This window comes from Phaseolus vulgaris, chromosome 11 (genome assembly GCF_051622355.1).
Source record: "Phaseolus vulgaris cultivar YP4 chromosome 11, ASM5162235v1, whole genome shotgun sequence".
Taxonomy (NCBI): Eukaryota; Viridiplantae; Streptophyta; class Magnoliopsida; order Fabales; family Fabaceae; genus Phaseolus; species Phaseolus vulgaris.
The window spans coordinates 14503821-14518941 of NC_143508.1; the positions used below are offsets into that span (position 1 = coordinate 14503821).

At 32.6% G+C, this 15121-nt stretch overlaps 1 long non-coding RNA gene and 11 other non-coding genes across 12 annotated transcripts; all 12 read right to left on the reverse strand.

The window, feature by feature from the left end:
- Nucleotides 1-6257: 6257 nt before the first annotated feature.
- Nucleotides 6258-6373, reverse strand: LOC137811716 (small nucleolar RNA Z278). Its single transcript, XR_011081128.1, has one exon. It is a non-coding gene; the product is annotated as a small nucleolar RNA Z278 (small nucleolar RNA).
- An 85-nt stretch (nucleotides 6374-6458) lies between these two features.
- Nucleotides 6459-6572, reverse strand: LOC137811705 (small nucleolar RNA Z278). The gene has a single exon (XR_011081123.1). It is a non-coding gene; the product is annotated as a small nucleolar RNA Z278 (small nucleolar RNA).
- A 69-nt stretch (nucleotides 6573-6641) lies between these two features.
- Nucleotides 6642-6732, reverse strand: LOC137811652 (small nucleolar RNA Z223). The gene has a single exon (XR_011081110.1). It is a non-coding gene; the product is annotated as a small nucleolar RNA Z223 (small nucleolar RNA).
- Nucleotides 6733-6792: 60 nt separating this feature from the next.
- On the reverse strand, nucleotides 6793-6880 carry LOC137811823 (small nucleolar RNA U36a). Its single transcript, XR_011081164.1, has one exon. It is a non-coding gene; the product is annotated as a small nucleolar RNA U36a (small nucleolar RNA).
- Nucleotides 6881-7575: 695 nt separating this feature from the next.
- Nucleotides 7576-7701, reverse strand: LOC137811854 (small nucleolar RNA snoR134). The gene has a single exon (XR_011081177.2). It is a non-coding gene; the product is annotated as a small nucleolar RNA snoR134 (small nucleolar RNA).
- A 2611-nt stretch (nucleotides 7702-10312) lies between these two features.
- Nucleotides 10313-11623, reverse strand: LOC137823643 (uncharacterized). The gene is made up of 2 exons (XR_011083157.2): nucleotides 11373-11623; nucleotides 10313-11287 (listed from the first exon to the last, which is right to left on the reverse strand). It is a non-coding gene; the product is annotated as an uncharacterized LOC137823643 (long non-coding RNA).
- Nucleotides 10321-10425, reverse strand: LOC137811802 (small nucleolar RNA snoR97). The gene has a single exon (XR_011081158.1). It is a non-coding gene; the product is annotated as a small nucleolar RNA snoR97 (small nucleolar RNA).
- Nucleotides 10504-10619, reverse strand: LOC137811711 (small nucleolar RNA Z278). Its single transcript, XR_011081124.1, has one exon. It is a non-coding gene; the product is annotated as a small nucleolar RNA Z278 (small nucleolar RNA).
- LOC137811693 (small nucleolar RNA Z278) lies at nucleotides 10695-10808 on the reverse strand. Its single transcript, XR_011081121.1, has one exon. It is a non-coding gene; the product is annotated as a small nucleolar RNA Z278 (small nucleolar RNA).
- Nucleotides 10878-10969, reverse strand: LOC137811656 (small nucleolar RNA Z223). The gene has a single exon (XR_011081111.1). It is a non-coding gene; the product is annotated as a small nucleolar RNA Z223 (small nucleolar RNA).
- LOC137811833 (small nucleolar RNA U36a) lies at nucleotides 11029-11116 on the reverse strand. The gene has a single exon (XR_011081166.1). It is a non-coding gene; the product is annotated as a small nucleolar RNA U36a (small nucleolar RNA).
- Nucleotides 11358-11493, reverse strand: LOC137811846 (small nucleolar RNA snoR134). Its single transcript, XR_011081175.1, has one exon. It is a non-coding gene; the product is annotated as a small nucleolar RNA snoR134 (small nucleolar RNA).
- Nucleotides 11624-15121: the final 3498 nt, after the last annotated feature.

Sequence of the window (15121 nt, forward strand, 5' to 3'; positions counted from 1 at the left end):
AGGAGTTTTTTGATATCTTTAGACCATGGGATAACTCTGTCACTAGTGTGGAAGATATGATTAAGGAAAATAAAGAATTGCTATAGGAGTTTTTTGATATCATTAGACCATGGGATAACTCTGTCACGGTTGGAAAACGAAGGGTATGGGTCAGAGTTTGGGGGATACCGTTTCATCTCTGGGAATGGTCAATCTTTGTAAACACAAAAATCAATATCGGAAATCTTCTCGCAATAGATAAAATTACTGAGAACTATGACGAACTACAATACGCACGTCTTCTCGTATCCATACCATTCGTAGCTGAAGCTCGTTCCTCAAAACGTATGATGATCAACGAATCTGTATATCAAATACGCATAGAAGAAGACTTGATCTGCTATGATAATCTCAAACAAATGAATACGGACGAAGTACTCTGGTTTGAATCTTTCATTGGTGAGGAGAAAGATGTATCTGATTACGATAATGGAAAGGAGCTTGAAAAGTTTATGTCTGCAACTCAAAAGTGGTGTCAAAAATGAACCTCGGAATCTCGCTGGAGACAACGCCGGAGGGAAGGTACGACTCACCTACGATGAGAGAAGCTCTGAAAAGTTGTTCTTCTGACACAGTGGTACCAGATTCAGCTTCCCAAGACAATGAATACAAAACCCCAACGGACATGATCCACGTCAACCCTAGAGTTGCCCAAACAAATGGGTCAATTGAGACACAAGCCCAAAGACGGGAACATGCAGAAATTGAAGATGAAATGATCTTGCGGGATGGGCTGGGTTTGTGGCCCATGTGCGCCCCACATAATGATAATATTCATGCCAGCCCTAGCTTTCAAGGGTCACCCATGTGTGCACCTCACAATAAACCATCCAATGTCAACCATATTTCAGATACACTTTGTGGGCCGAATGGGGCGGTAGTGGACAGCAAGGGAGGGGGAGTGAAGATGGAAAAATATCCTTAAAATCTGGATGCACTAGCCAGCCCTAACAGAGATATGAAGCCCAACTAACGAACATTGATCTCAACCCTCACATATTTCAGTGCTTGCACGAGAATGGCCCTAGCGACAGTGAGAGACATCAATGGGAGGACGAAATGACCACAATTAGTGGGACAATGAAAGGCATAGAAACAAAGGATGCAAAGAACGATTGTGTGATAAAAGGAAAGGAGGTTGTGCAACCCACTTTTAATCTTGATATTGTGCATAACCATATGTCCCTTATCAACCAAACTAACATCAATCTCAGCTCCTTGCTCCAGCGGTCCAACATGCTCATTAGTGAATCCAGTAGAAAAAGGGGAAAATCGCCTCATGCACCGAATAAAGGGGTGAAGAGAACATCCAAAAGGTTAGCAAATAAACAACCATCTATTTTTGTCTCTGATTCTGGAATTAGAATTTGTAATAGGATGTTTTGGTTGAAAAATAGCCCTATGGTTGAAAAATTATGGGATCTTGCGAAAAAGTTGGGGTTTACATATTCTGGGGATGAGGACGATGTCATAAAACAAATAAATTTTATGGAAAATAGAGACCAACAGTGTAATTTGTCTAGAAAAGAAGGGAATGAGAATGTTGATTAATGAGAATGTTATGCTTTAATTGTAGAGGGTTAGGCTCACATCACAAACGCACATACATAAAAAAAATATTGTATCAAAGGAAGCTATACAGTTTGCATGCTTACAAGAAACTAAAATGGAAAATATAAAATCTAAGATATGCCAAAACATGTGGGAGAAATCGAATGTAAACTGGGTACATAAAAATACTAACAATGGAGCAAAGGGAATTCTTACCATTTGGGATAATAGTGCTTTTAAATTAGAAGATCATTACCTAGGAAATGGCTTTATTATTGTTCAAGGGATAATGCTTGATAAAAACCAATTAATTGTTGTGGTAAATGTGTACTCTACATGTAGTCTAAGTGAAAAAAGAATAATGTGCAAGGAACATTTAAAATTTAAAGAACAAAACCATATTAAGTTGTGGTGTATACTTGGTGACTTTAATGTCGTGAGAAAACAAGATGAGAGAATAGGTTGTCAAACTCTGGGAAATGAAGGACTTTAATGAGTTCATTGAAAACATGGAACTATTTGACATACCTATGGTAGGAAGGAGATACACTTGGTACAGAACAAATGGGGAGGCAAAATCAAGATTGGATAGAACACTAATGTGGAATTTATGGATGTTTGGCCACAATGTAAACAATACGCTTTAATAGAACAGTATCTGATCATTGTACTTTAATATTATAAAACAATCTCAACAAGATTGGGGACCAAAATCGTTTAGATATTTAAATGTGTGGCAAACCGACAAAAGCTTTAAAGATTGTATTAAGAATGATTTGGAAAATCAAAATTTAGAAAGAAATGAAATATGGAAAATGAAGGAAAAATTGAAATCTTTAAAATTGGAATAAAGAGGTGTTTGGCTCTTTGTAGACAAATTTAATTAACCTAGAACAAATTATCAGCAATCTAGACACAAAAGATGACCAAGGTGGATTAAATGAGGATGAGAGAAAAAAAAAGGAAATCTTTGTTTGCTGATTTGAAAAAATATGTGCCTAAAAATTGAAATGCTTAATAGACAAAATTCAAGAATTAAATGGCGGTAAGAAGGGGATTTAAATACACAATTCTTTCATAAGATTATAAAATGGAGATCACATAAAAACAGATTGAATGGGGTGTTTGTAGAGAATGAATGGTGCGAGAAACCATCAAGGGTCAAGGGGGAAGTTCTAAGGTTCTATAAAGAAAGATTCACGAGCTCACGAGAAATTCAATTGTTTAGATAATGTTCCTTCCTCAAAAATTAGCAGTGAGGATGATAGGGTTTTGATAAAGGCAATCTCTATGGAAGAAGTGAAACAGGCAGTGTGGGACTGTGATAGGAAATCCCCTAGATCAGATGGTTTCAATTTTAGCTTTTTTAAAAAATTATGGGAGATTATAAATATAGAGTTATATAAAGTTGTATAATGCTTTCACAAATGGGGGAAATGGCCAAAAGGATGTAATGCCTCTTTCATCACAATTATTCCTAAAATTACTAATCCTGTTAGATTAGAGGACTTTAGACCAATATCCTTAGTTGGCAATTTTTACAAAATCATAGCAAAAAATTTAGCTAGAAAACTACAAAAACTTATGCATATAATCATTTATCATAAACAATCGGCTTTCATTCAAGGAAGGGGTATCCTTGAGAGCATAATTGTGACAAATGAAGTTATAGACGAGGTAAGAAAGAAGAAGAGTAAGTATATCATTTTTAAGGCTGACTTTGAGAAAGCCTATGACTCTGTGGACAGGAATTTTCTATTTTATATGTTCCAAAGGATGGGGTTTGGAATTACATGGATTAAATGGATTAGAAGTTGCATAGAATCATCATCTATATTCATACTTGATGGCATTTTCATGAAGTTCTTCTTGAATCAATGTAGAGTATGGGGCGGAAGCAATGAATGAGAGTGAGCAAGATCCTCCTAAGAGTGGTGTTGATCTTGTAGGTGCATGATAAGTGTGGGTATTGGGTGGTTCGGCCAGCCCAAAGGAAAAGATGAAGGAATTGAAGTTTAGAGCCTAGGATTCTAGGGAGAAGCAAAGTTGAGCACAAATGGGCAGCATAACTTTACTCACAATAAACTTGAAAATACAAGGTGTAGGCTCCTCCTTTTATAGGCTAAGGAGGACCATAATGCAACCCTAATGCTAGCCAAATGAAATGTAAATGTGAAGCACATGGGTGCACATGGCACATGGGTGCACAAATGAGCACATGGGGAGGGGTGTGTCTAGTTTTTATGCTCACCCCCTCCATGGGCTTTCTAGACCGGCCTTGGTAAATTTAGAGGTTTTTTTAGAAACTCTAAGTTTACCTAGGTTGGTGTTTCAGGTGCCAAAATTAATTCTAAGAAAATTACAAATAAAGTTCCTATGCTAATTTTGACAAGAAATTAAAGTCTATTCTACACTAGAGTTTATGGCATTTGAACATGTAAAAGAACGTCTTCTTGGATCCTCTTGGCCATAACTCTATGGTTGGCCCAAATCTACCCTTTGGTGGGCTTGCATGTGGGCTTGTGCTTGGGCCTCTTCCATCAATACTTGTCAATGGAAGCCCTTCTGAACAATTCCAACCTACAAAGGGCCTAAGGCATGGTGACCCTTTAGCACCATCTCTATTTCTTATAGTGGCTGGTTTGGCTGGAGTCATGATAGTGGCCCAACAAAAAGGACTCTATTATGGGATTAGAGTGGGTTTGGATCAAATTGATGATACTATCTTTTTTTGTGAGGATAATGTGAAAAACATCACAACAATTAAATGTACTATAAGATGTTTTGAACTTGTGTCTAGGTTGAAGGTGAACTTTAGAAAAAGTAAAATCGCAGGTATAGGTGCAGAACATACTAATATTCTAAGATACTCTACAATTTTAAATTGTAATCAAATGTTTACAATGGGAGATGATCATAGGAAAAAAGTGTTTTGGAATGACATGATATCAAAAACTAAAAGCAAGCTTTCTAGTTGGAAAGGAAAACAATTATCTTTTGCTGGAAGAGTTACTTTAATAAAATCTTTCATTTCAGATGTCCCTTTATATAACTTATCTTTGTTCAAAATGTCTGGGTTAAATGGGACTTTCTATGTCAATCCAAATCGGAAGGAGGACTAGGAAATAAGGATGCAAGTCTGTTTAATAAGGAAAATGGAAATGGAGACTTTGGAAATAGGTACTAGAATCTAACTATGGTTCTTGGGGAGGGTTAGATGATATTGTTGTGTCCAAAACTAAATATTGGTGGTGGATATATCAAGAAGGTGTGCGAAGGAAACTCAAATTCTTGGTTTGATGATAATCAGGGAAGGTAGAAGTTCAGTGGAGAGAGTAATATCCTGTTTTGGACTAATTATTGGATAGGGAATTACTCCCATGTATGTGATTCAAATTCGGTTTCAAGATTAATTTTGCAAGAAACAAGAGAATCTATAAATTGATTCCTTAGCCTTCTTAAGCTCTATGATTACAAAAGGATGTGGGTCTAAGAAAAATAAAAGAAAGAATAAGAGGCAATTAGGTCCACCATCCTTGGTTAAACTAGGGTTTAACTCTTATGCACCTTCTTTCCAATTAACTACGGTTTAAATAGGATTCTGAGGTGTTTGGACATCCTACAAGGTCCAAAGGGATGGATGCTCATTAAAGGCCCATATGTGTCTAACAAATTTTACAAAGGAAAACTACAACTATACATCAGGATTCTTATTCTCTTTCCTCTAAGTTAATGGTGTTGTTCCTCTCAGGGCAACCAATCTTAATCTCGCCTAAGATCGACACTTCTTAACAATTAGAAAACCTCTCCAGAACAATTAAAGTTCACGAATCAACATGAAGGATTTGGAGCCAAGACTATTCACTAAGATATGTATGCACAAATCTAAACATGAATGAAAAAGGATTTTCTATACAATTAAATGTTTTTCATATATCATTCGTACCTTTCAGTTTTTATGTAGAATTAGAAAATGTGAACGTTGTAGCTTTAGGATTTTGTAAGTTACTCTGATTGATCTTTGCATGTAAGACTTTTCAAAAAAACATTTTTTTATCTTCTAATATGAATGTTGGCACAATAATCTTCATCGTATCAATTCAATCCGCCACATTATTCTTTTTATTCATAGTGGCAAACTACATTTTGAAAAACCAGTTGTGTTGGTGAACAACCAGTTGAAGAATATTCGCAAGTGGCAAACATGCGCGGGTTAAGATCAATCATAAATTTACTTATTAAATTAATATTACTTAACACGAAACCTTGTGTATCTATTTTATTATTGTTTCTTTGTATATTTTAGGGAAAATGCATTGAACTTTATAATAAGTGTTTTAGTAAAACATATGAGACAATTCATATGGACCAATAACATTGTCATGAGAACAAATATCCAATTTAGTTTGATAAATAAACAAGAACGAAAAACTGCAATTAAAAAAGGTTCACATATACATTTCACTAAAGATGACTAAACTACACATTCTACAACTAAGATAAAAAAATAGAGATAAAAAATGTATGAAGCTGATGACAACACTCAATCTATGAGTTTTTTCAGACCCAGAACCAATTAAATAAGAACAGGAGTTAAACTCAGTATACAAAAAACCCAACAAACAAAAACATGTTATGCAGAAACAAAAATCTCAACTACAAAAGTAACCTCAGAACAAAGGTTGCTGTCATAGGAAGTGTAGTAACACCAAGTAGGTTCTCCCTGAAGCAGGGTCTTGGATCAACTACAACCTCTAGCAAGTTGGATTGGAAAATCATCGGTTACCGTAGCCAAATTTTATAATAAATTATAAAAACTAAAAATAAATTATAAATTCTTTGAAAAGTACACAAAATACACGTATAATGCCTCAGTAAAATCCGATGATGTCATATGAATGAAGCTTCACCAAGTAGGTTCTCCCTTAAAAAGGGTCTTGGCTCCACAGCACCTCATAAAGTTGGATTAAATCATCATCAGCAATCTCAAGCAAAGAAATCCACGCTTTTTCAAACAAACAGAATTACATAAACAAAGAATAATAAAATACTACTGGCTCAGAGATAAACAGCTCTATCAATCACAAATTTTCAGAAGCAGAACTGGCATATAAAGCTGAATAGAAATCCTCATAGCCAATTATTAAAAAAAAAAAAACAAGTTGAATTTGCAATATACCAATATTTAGAACATGAAAAACATGGCTCATATAAAGAAATTCAACCATTTTTAACCAATTTCACTTCATCGAGAAAACTCAGAAGCGCGGATAATGTATAATCATGGCCGAGAAATTCTAAAATAATTAAAGAAATAAATCTACGATCGAGAAAGCTATTTAACGATCATTTCGGAAGGAACGGAGGAAGAACCCTCGGACCAAGTAAAAACGACCGCGCTTAGATTTGCATGTTGGATTAGGATTCCTCAATCATATAATGAAATGATTAAATAATAATGATTAAATAATAATGATTAAATAATACCTGGTAGACCCGTGATCGTATGACTGAGGGACGAAGACATGATCTTAATCGGGTTTCCTGGTAGACCCGTGATCGTATGGCTGAGGGACGAAGACATGATCCTGATCAGGTTCCCTTTATGGTGTATCGCTTAGAATGGAATTTTGTGAGTAGAGAGACAAAGAGATGAGAGGCTTGAAAATCCCTTTAGGAAATGAGTTTCGGTGATCTTGGAATATGAGAGTGTCTCTTTAGTTGTCTGGTAATCTCTATTTGTCTGACCCAAGGGAAACCCTAATTATTTATGTAGTAATTACGTCCATCAAGTAATTACCAATAATATAATAGGATAATTATGGTAATTGATCAATTAATAAGATAAATAATCGTGAGGTGCCACATAATATTCTTTTACATTGCGCCTTTAGAACTAACACCGATTTCAGAGAAGACGTCTGGTGTTCGAAAAGAAGGTATGCCACACAACAATCGTAAATAAGAGATAGAAATTGAAAAGAGGAATTTCACCGTTACTTTGACTGTGGAAAATTGGGGATGAACTGCAACACGAACGGCGATGATTTCGCACGTGCATCGGGGCGTTCACGTCATGTGGATTCAAGATGCCCGGGAGGCACCGTGCGGACAAGAAACTAAAATGGAAAATATAAAATCTGAGATATGCCAAAATATGTGGGGGAAATCGAATGTAAACTGGGTACATAAAAAGACTAACAATGGGGCAGGGGGAATTCTTACCATTTGGGATAATAGTGTTTTTAAATTAGAAGATCATTACCTAGGAAATGGCTTTATTATTGTTCAAGGGATAATGCTTAATGAAAATCAATTAATTGTTGTGGTAAATGTGTACTCTGCATATAGTGTAAGTGAAAAAAAGAATAATGTGCGAGGAACTTTTAAAATTTAAAGAAAAAAACCATATTAAGTTGTGGTGTATACTTGGTGACTTCAATGTCATGAGAAAACAAGATGAGAAAATAGGTTGTCAACCTCTGGATTCATACAAAAACAAAATGAAGGACTTTAGTGAGTTAATTGAAAACATAAATGGGGAGGCAAAATCAAGATTGGATAGGACACTAATGTGGAATGGATGGATGTTTGGCCACAATGTAAATAATAGGCTTTAAATAGAATGGTATCCGATCATTGGGCTTTAATTATAAAACAATCTTAACAAGATTGTATGACTTAGACAGATATCCCTAGTTGACAATTTTTACAAAATCATAGCAAAAATTTTAGCTAGAAGACTACAAAAAATCGTGCATTGATCATAAACTATCAGCTTTCATTTAAGGAAGGAGCATTGATAATTGTGACAAATGAAGTTATAGAGGAGGTAAGAAAGAAGAACTGGCATCATTGTTAAGGCTGGAAACTGGAATTTTCTATTTTATATGTTAAAAAAGTTGGGGTTTAGAAATACATGGATTAAATGGAATAGAAGTTTCTTAGAATCATCATCTATATCCATACTTGTCAATAGAAGCCCTTCTAAACAATTCCAACCTACAAAGGGCCAAAGGCAGGGTGACCCTTTAGCACCATCTCTATTTCTTATAGTGGCTAAAGGTTTAGTTGGAGTCATGAGAGTAACCGAACAAAAAGGACTCTATGATGGCATTAGAGTGGGTTTGGATCAAATTGAGGATAATGTGTACAGTTGTTACAGTTTGTCGATGATATCTTTTTTTGTGAGGATAATGTGTAAAAGATCAAAAGAAATAAATGCACTCGATGTTTCGAATTTGTGTCTAGGTTGAAGGTGAACTTTAGAAAAAGTAAAATCGCATGTATAGATGCACAACATACAAATATTCTAAGATACTCTACGATTTTAAATTGTAATCAAAAGCCCTTTTAAATATTTAGGAGTTCCAATGGGAGATAATCATAGAAAAAAAGTGTTCTGGAATGATGATATCAAAACTTAAAATCAAGCTTTCTAGTTGGAAAAGAAAACAATTATCTTTTGCTGGAAGAGTTACTTTAATAAAATCTTTCATTTCATTTCAGCTGTTCCTTTATATTAGTTATCTCCATTCAAAATGTTTGGGTCTGTTCCTTTATATTAGTTATCTCCATTCAAAATGTTTGGGTTAAATTCAAAATGTTTAGGGGTTAAGTGAGACTTTCTATGTCAATCCAAATGAGATGGACGAAAAGGAAATAAGGATGCAAGTCTGTTTAATACGGAAATTGAGAGTTAGATGATACTGTTGCGTACTCAATCTTAGTGGTGAAGAAGTACTGCAGAGAAAACTCAAATTCTTGTTTTGATAATAAGACAAGTTATGCAGAGAGTAATATCCTGTTTTAGACTAATTATTGAATATCCTGTTTTAGACTAAATATTGGATAGGGAATTACTCCCATGTGATTCAAATTCAGTTTAAAGGATGTGTTTGCAAGAAAGAAGAGGATTTATAAATTGATTCCTTAGCTTCTTAAGATCTATGATTACAAATTTTACAAAGGAAAACTACAACAATACATCAGGATTCTTATTCTCTTTCGTGTTGTTCCTCTCAGGGCAACCAATCTTAACAATTAGAACAATTAGAAAACCTCTCCAGAACAATTAAAGTTCACGAATCAACATAAAGAATTTAGAGTGGACGCTTAAAAATCAATTATCACAAGTTCACTCTTCACTAGTAGATATGTATAAATCTAAACATGAATGAAAAAGGATTTTATATAAAATTAAATGTTTTGATATATCATTCGTATTTACTTCGTTGTTATGTTCCTCACCCTTAAGGATTTTTCAGTTACTCAGATTGATCTTGGCATGTAAAATAAGAATGTTGCCAAAATAATCTTCATAGTATCAGGTCACAATAATCTTCATTACTTTGAGTATCAATTCAATCAGCCACATTATTCTTTTTATTCATAGTGGCAAACTACATTTTGAAAAATCAGTTGTGTTGGTGAACAACCAGTTGAAGAACATTCGCAAGTGGCAAACATGCGCGGATTAATATCAATCATAAATTTACTTATTAAATTAATATTACTTGACACGAAACCTTTGTGTATCTATTTTATAAGTTTCTTGGTATATTTTAAGGAAAATGCATTTGTACTTTATAATAATGGAACAAATATCCAATTTAGTTTGAAAAATATACAAGAACGAAAAACTGCAATTAAGAAAGGTTTACATAAACATTTCACTAAAGATGACTAAACTACACATTCTACAACTAAAAATAGAAAAAAGAAGATGAAAAATGTAGTGCTGTTATTTAACTCCTAACTCGTGGATACAAGAGATGAAGCTGATGACAACACTCAATCTATGAGTTTTTTCAGACCCAGAACCAATTAAATAAGAACAGGGTATAGTTGGATTGGAAAACCCAACAAACAAAAACATGTTACGAAGAAACAAAAATCTTAACTATAAAAGTAACCTCAGAACAAAGGTTGCTGTCATAGGAAGTGTAGTAACACCAAGTAGGTTCTCCCTGAAGCAGGGTCTTGGATCAACTACAACCTCTAGCAAGTTGGATTGGAAAATCATCGGTTATCGTAGCCAAATTTTATAATAAATTATAAAAACTTATAAATTCTTTGAAAAGTACACAAAATACACGTATAATGCCTCAGTAAAATCCGATGATGTCATATGAATGAAGCTTCACCAAGTAGGTTCTCCCTTAAAAAGGGTCTTGGCTCCACAACACCTCATAAAGTTGGATTAAATCATCATCAGCAATCTCAAGCAAAGAAATCCACGCTTTTTCAAACAAATAGAATTACATAAACAAAGAATAATAAAATACCACTGGCTCAGAGATAAACAACAGCTCTATCAATCACAAATTTTCAGAAGCAGAACTGGCATAAAGCTGAATAGAAATCCTCATAGCCAATTATTAAAAAAAAAAAACAAGTTGAATTTGCAATATACCAATATTTAGAACATGAAAAACCTGGCTCATATAAAGAACTTCAACCATTTTTAACCAATTTCACTTCATCGAGAAAACTCAGAAGCGCGGATAATGTATAATCATGGCCGAGAAATTCTAAAATAATTAAAGAAATAAATCTACGATCGAGATAGCTATTTAACGATCATTTCGGAAGGAACGGAGGAAGAACCCTCGGACCAAGTAAAAACGACCGCGCTTAGATTTGCGCCTTTAGGACTAGCTCCGATTTCAGAGAACACGTGGTGTTCGAAAAGAAGCTGAAGGTTTAAGAAGGCAAATTGAGCATTCAACACAACAATCGTAAATAAGAGACAGAATTGAAAAGAGGAATTTTGCCGTTACTTTGACACAGATCAACCGTGGAAAATTGGGATGAACTGCAACACGAACGGCGATGATTTCGCACGTGCATCGGGGCGTTCACGTCATGTGGATTCAGAGCTGCCCGGGAGGCACCGTGCGGACATAAAAATTCACGAAAACTGGTGGAATCTAAACGATGAAAGCTAATTACCCGAAAGGTGTGAAGATTTCTGAATCGGTGCATCAAAACCCTATTCGCTGCGAGGATTATATAGGCGTACCAAAACCCTAAAATTCATCTCTCGCCCAACGGTACTATTTCTGTGAGTGAGACTTACCCGACCCGGTCTGATTAAAAATATTTGGGTTGGGTTTGGGCTTGGTTTAGTCCATTTGTTAATGGTTACAGGGTTTGGATATGTACAATTTAGAAGAAAAAAATTATAATCATGTAAAAGAATTACACTCTTCGGAATTATAACAAGAAAATTGTTGAGTACATAATAAGAATGTGATACAGAGAAGTAGAAAAAAAAATTAGTCCATAAACTTAACGAGTTTTGATTTTGATCTTTTTTTTTAATTTTTGGTTCCTCTTAATTTGAAAATTATCATTTTTAATCTCTAATATTATATTATATTAATCAACTACTTATATATTTAAAAAAATGTTAAATGACTATTTCAAATTGTGAATAGTAGTATTGTAATATAATTTCCTGTTTTTTTTAAATATATAAAGTCAAGGATATTTATTTATCTTAAAACTAATAGTATAAACTATAAATCATAATTAAATATTCTCGAGAGGTGAAAAGCAAATAAAAATATTTCACAGAAACTAAAAGAAAAATTTATATACTTTTATAAAGGTTAAAAGAATTATTTTTATTTAGACCAATAGATCTCATAAGAGTAGAGGTGGATAAAAAATCCAATTTAACAAAACTGTTTATTTGCACTGATGAATCCATTAAAAATCCATTTATCTAAATCAGATTTTTATTTTAATCCATATTTTATCATATTAGATTTCCATTTTACTTAAACGAATTTTAAAAATTCAAATTTCCAATCCAAATTTATTTTCTTCCCCACATCCTGGTGAAACACTTTTGCATGATCTATGAGAGCGTTATATTTACATTCATTGTTATATTAAGTTTATCTCATAGACCTATTTTGATGTACTACAATACGAGTCACTGCATTGCACCTCAAACCTAATTCGATCAACTGTTTATAAACTGATTTAAAGATTTTTACCTTCAAAAATCATTTACAAAATGTATAAATATATTTTTGAAATAAATAACTTATTATGTATGTAGTATAGTTTATTCAATATAGAATATAATAATATCATCACAAGCCATGACAACCTACTGGTTAGACATTTTTTTTCTTACTTTTATTTGATTATCTTTTAATTATTTACGTTTCAAAGTTAAAAGCATTAAGTTAAACTTAGAAATTTATTGTAAATTACGTGATAATAACAATAATAATGAGTGCAGGAAGAAATTTGGACAACGAAGTCCAATAACTTTTTTTAGTGTTAATTTTTTGTATTATTAAAATATAGTTATAGTATATTTCTTTAATATTTATATAATATTAAATTTCTTTTACATATTATTATATTAATATTATGTTAGTTTTTTAAAAAAAATATGGATTTAAATTTAAAATCTAATTTTAATTATAAAAATATAAATTTGGATTGGATTTAAATTTATAAAAATTCAAATTATTTTTATAAAAAATATGGATTTGGATTTAAAATCAAATATTTAGATTTATAAAAATTCAAATTGTTTTTATAAAAAATATATATTTATATTTAAAATTTGATCCAAATATTATATTTGGATTTGATTAAATCCAATCTTTACATAAGAGTTGGTTCTCCCATTTTTTTATTATTTTCAATGGAGATCATTTCTATCTTTTTCACCACAAACTCTTCGTACTTCTTACATGACCAATGAGGAGGATAAAAGCCAACAACAACTCTAGGTTAGGTAATAAATGTACAATTATAGAACTAAAATTACAATAAATATATTTTATTATTATGAAAAAACAATTACCATTATATGATTAAATGTAATTACAATACTTTTTCAGGCAAATATTTAAACATTAATTTATTATAATGAATTTTTTTTTTCTATTTTATTTGGTAAATTTTCAAGATGTAAAGTTTGTAACACCCTGAAAATACATCTAACTATTTAAATACACTTTCCACATATTTCTATACAAACTTAAAGTTTTTCAAAATATTCCTATTACAAGATTATGACTTATAAAAATACAAATATTTACGTATCCATAGCTCAAAATAAAACTATGAAACCCTTAAGGTTCTTCTGCACTTGTATGGTCATCTGCTCGTGTACGTAGTACAGTCATCGCAGTTCAAACACAGCAAGAAAAGCAAGGTAAGCTAATGCAAAGAAAATCCATAACATAATTCATGAAAATGGAACCAATTTAGACTAATAATTTATAAACATTTCTTTAAATGATTTCATGTAAAATTTCAATATCAATCTCATCATTCATATAGACCACACATGGATCTATTTTCAATCACAATCATTGGATTTCATTTCAATCCCACTTCGTCTTCTGTAAGACTCATTAAGTAGGCCCCTATCAGAGACTAACACATGATCCAAAGATTACTAGGGAATCCAATAGAAAGGATCAAGGTAAGTTCAAACATCCAATACCGAGTGTCTACAATGAGACCCGATGTGTATGAACTCCCTCTCAGCTTCTCACCACCTGATATCTTAGTCTATATGACTTAGATCATCAGTGAAGCCAGAAGATCTCCGTTAAACATAGGCTTTTCATACTTAATGTACCATCAAATAACAACTCATACATTATCCCAAATGTATGACATCAATTTCATACAATTTTCATCATTCATATATAATACATATCATTCAATCATAACATTTTAAAAATTTATACCATTCAAGAACTTTTCCAACATCAAAACAATATTTAACTTTCAAATTACCAAAATATAATATTTATAAAGTTTAAATAATATATAAACAAACACACAAGATATAAACAAATAACATCCCTGCAAGAGAAATTGAATATTGGGACAATGTCCCCTCCATATGCAGATCTTCTAGCTTAGGGTACTATTGAGAGTTAAAGTTAGCTTCCCTTACCTTAATTGTTTGTTTTCCAAGCAACTTCTAGAATTTTATTACCCACAGTTTAGATAAGTTTCAAGATTTACAGGCCTAATGCAAATTATCCAAACAAAACAAAAATTCAGTATATAGTAGAATAATTTGAGAGAATTAAACTTCTCAACTGACCCCACCAAGATTGATGACTAAATCCTAAGGAAAAACAAATAACAAGGATCTTTAGAGCAAAAATGAACTCCTCAGCTACAGCGTGGTATGATCAGATTCTAAAATATATGAGGTATGGAGTGAGAAATTAAGAGAGAAGATAGAAGAGAGAGATGAATGGAGAAAGAATAAAGAAAAAGAATGGTGTGTGACAGGGGCAAGGGTTCTGTTGATTTTAAAAAAAAAACGTTGTTACAAAGTTAAAAATAACTCATTTAAATTATTAAGATTTTATGATATATTTTCTATTATAATGATGATATGACATAGTTTCACGTTATTGGTTATACAAATATATTTTTCTTCGTTTATAAAGAGAAGTATATGAATGAGATATTAAGGTCACCTTAGTAATAAACATGTAATGCTCTTGTACATTCTAAATACATGTTA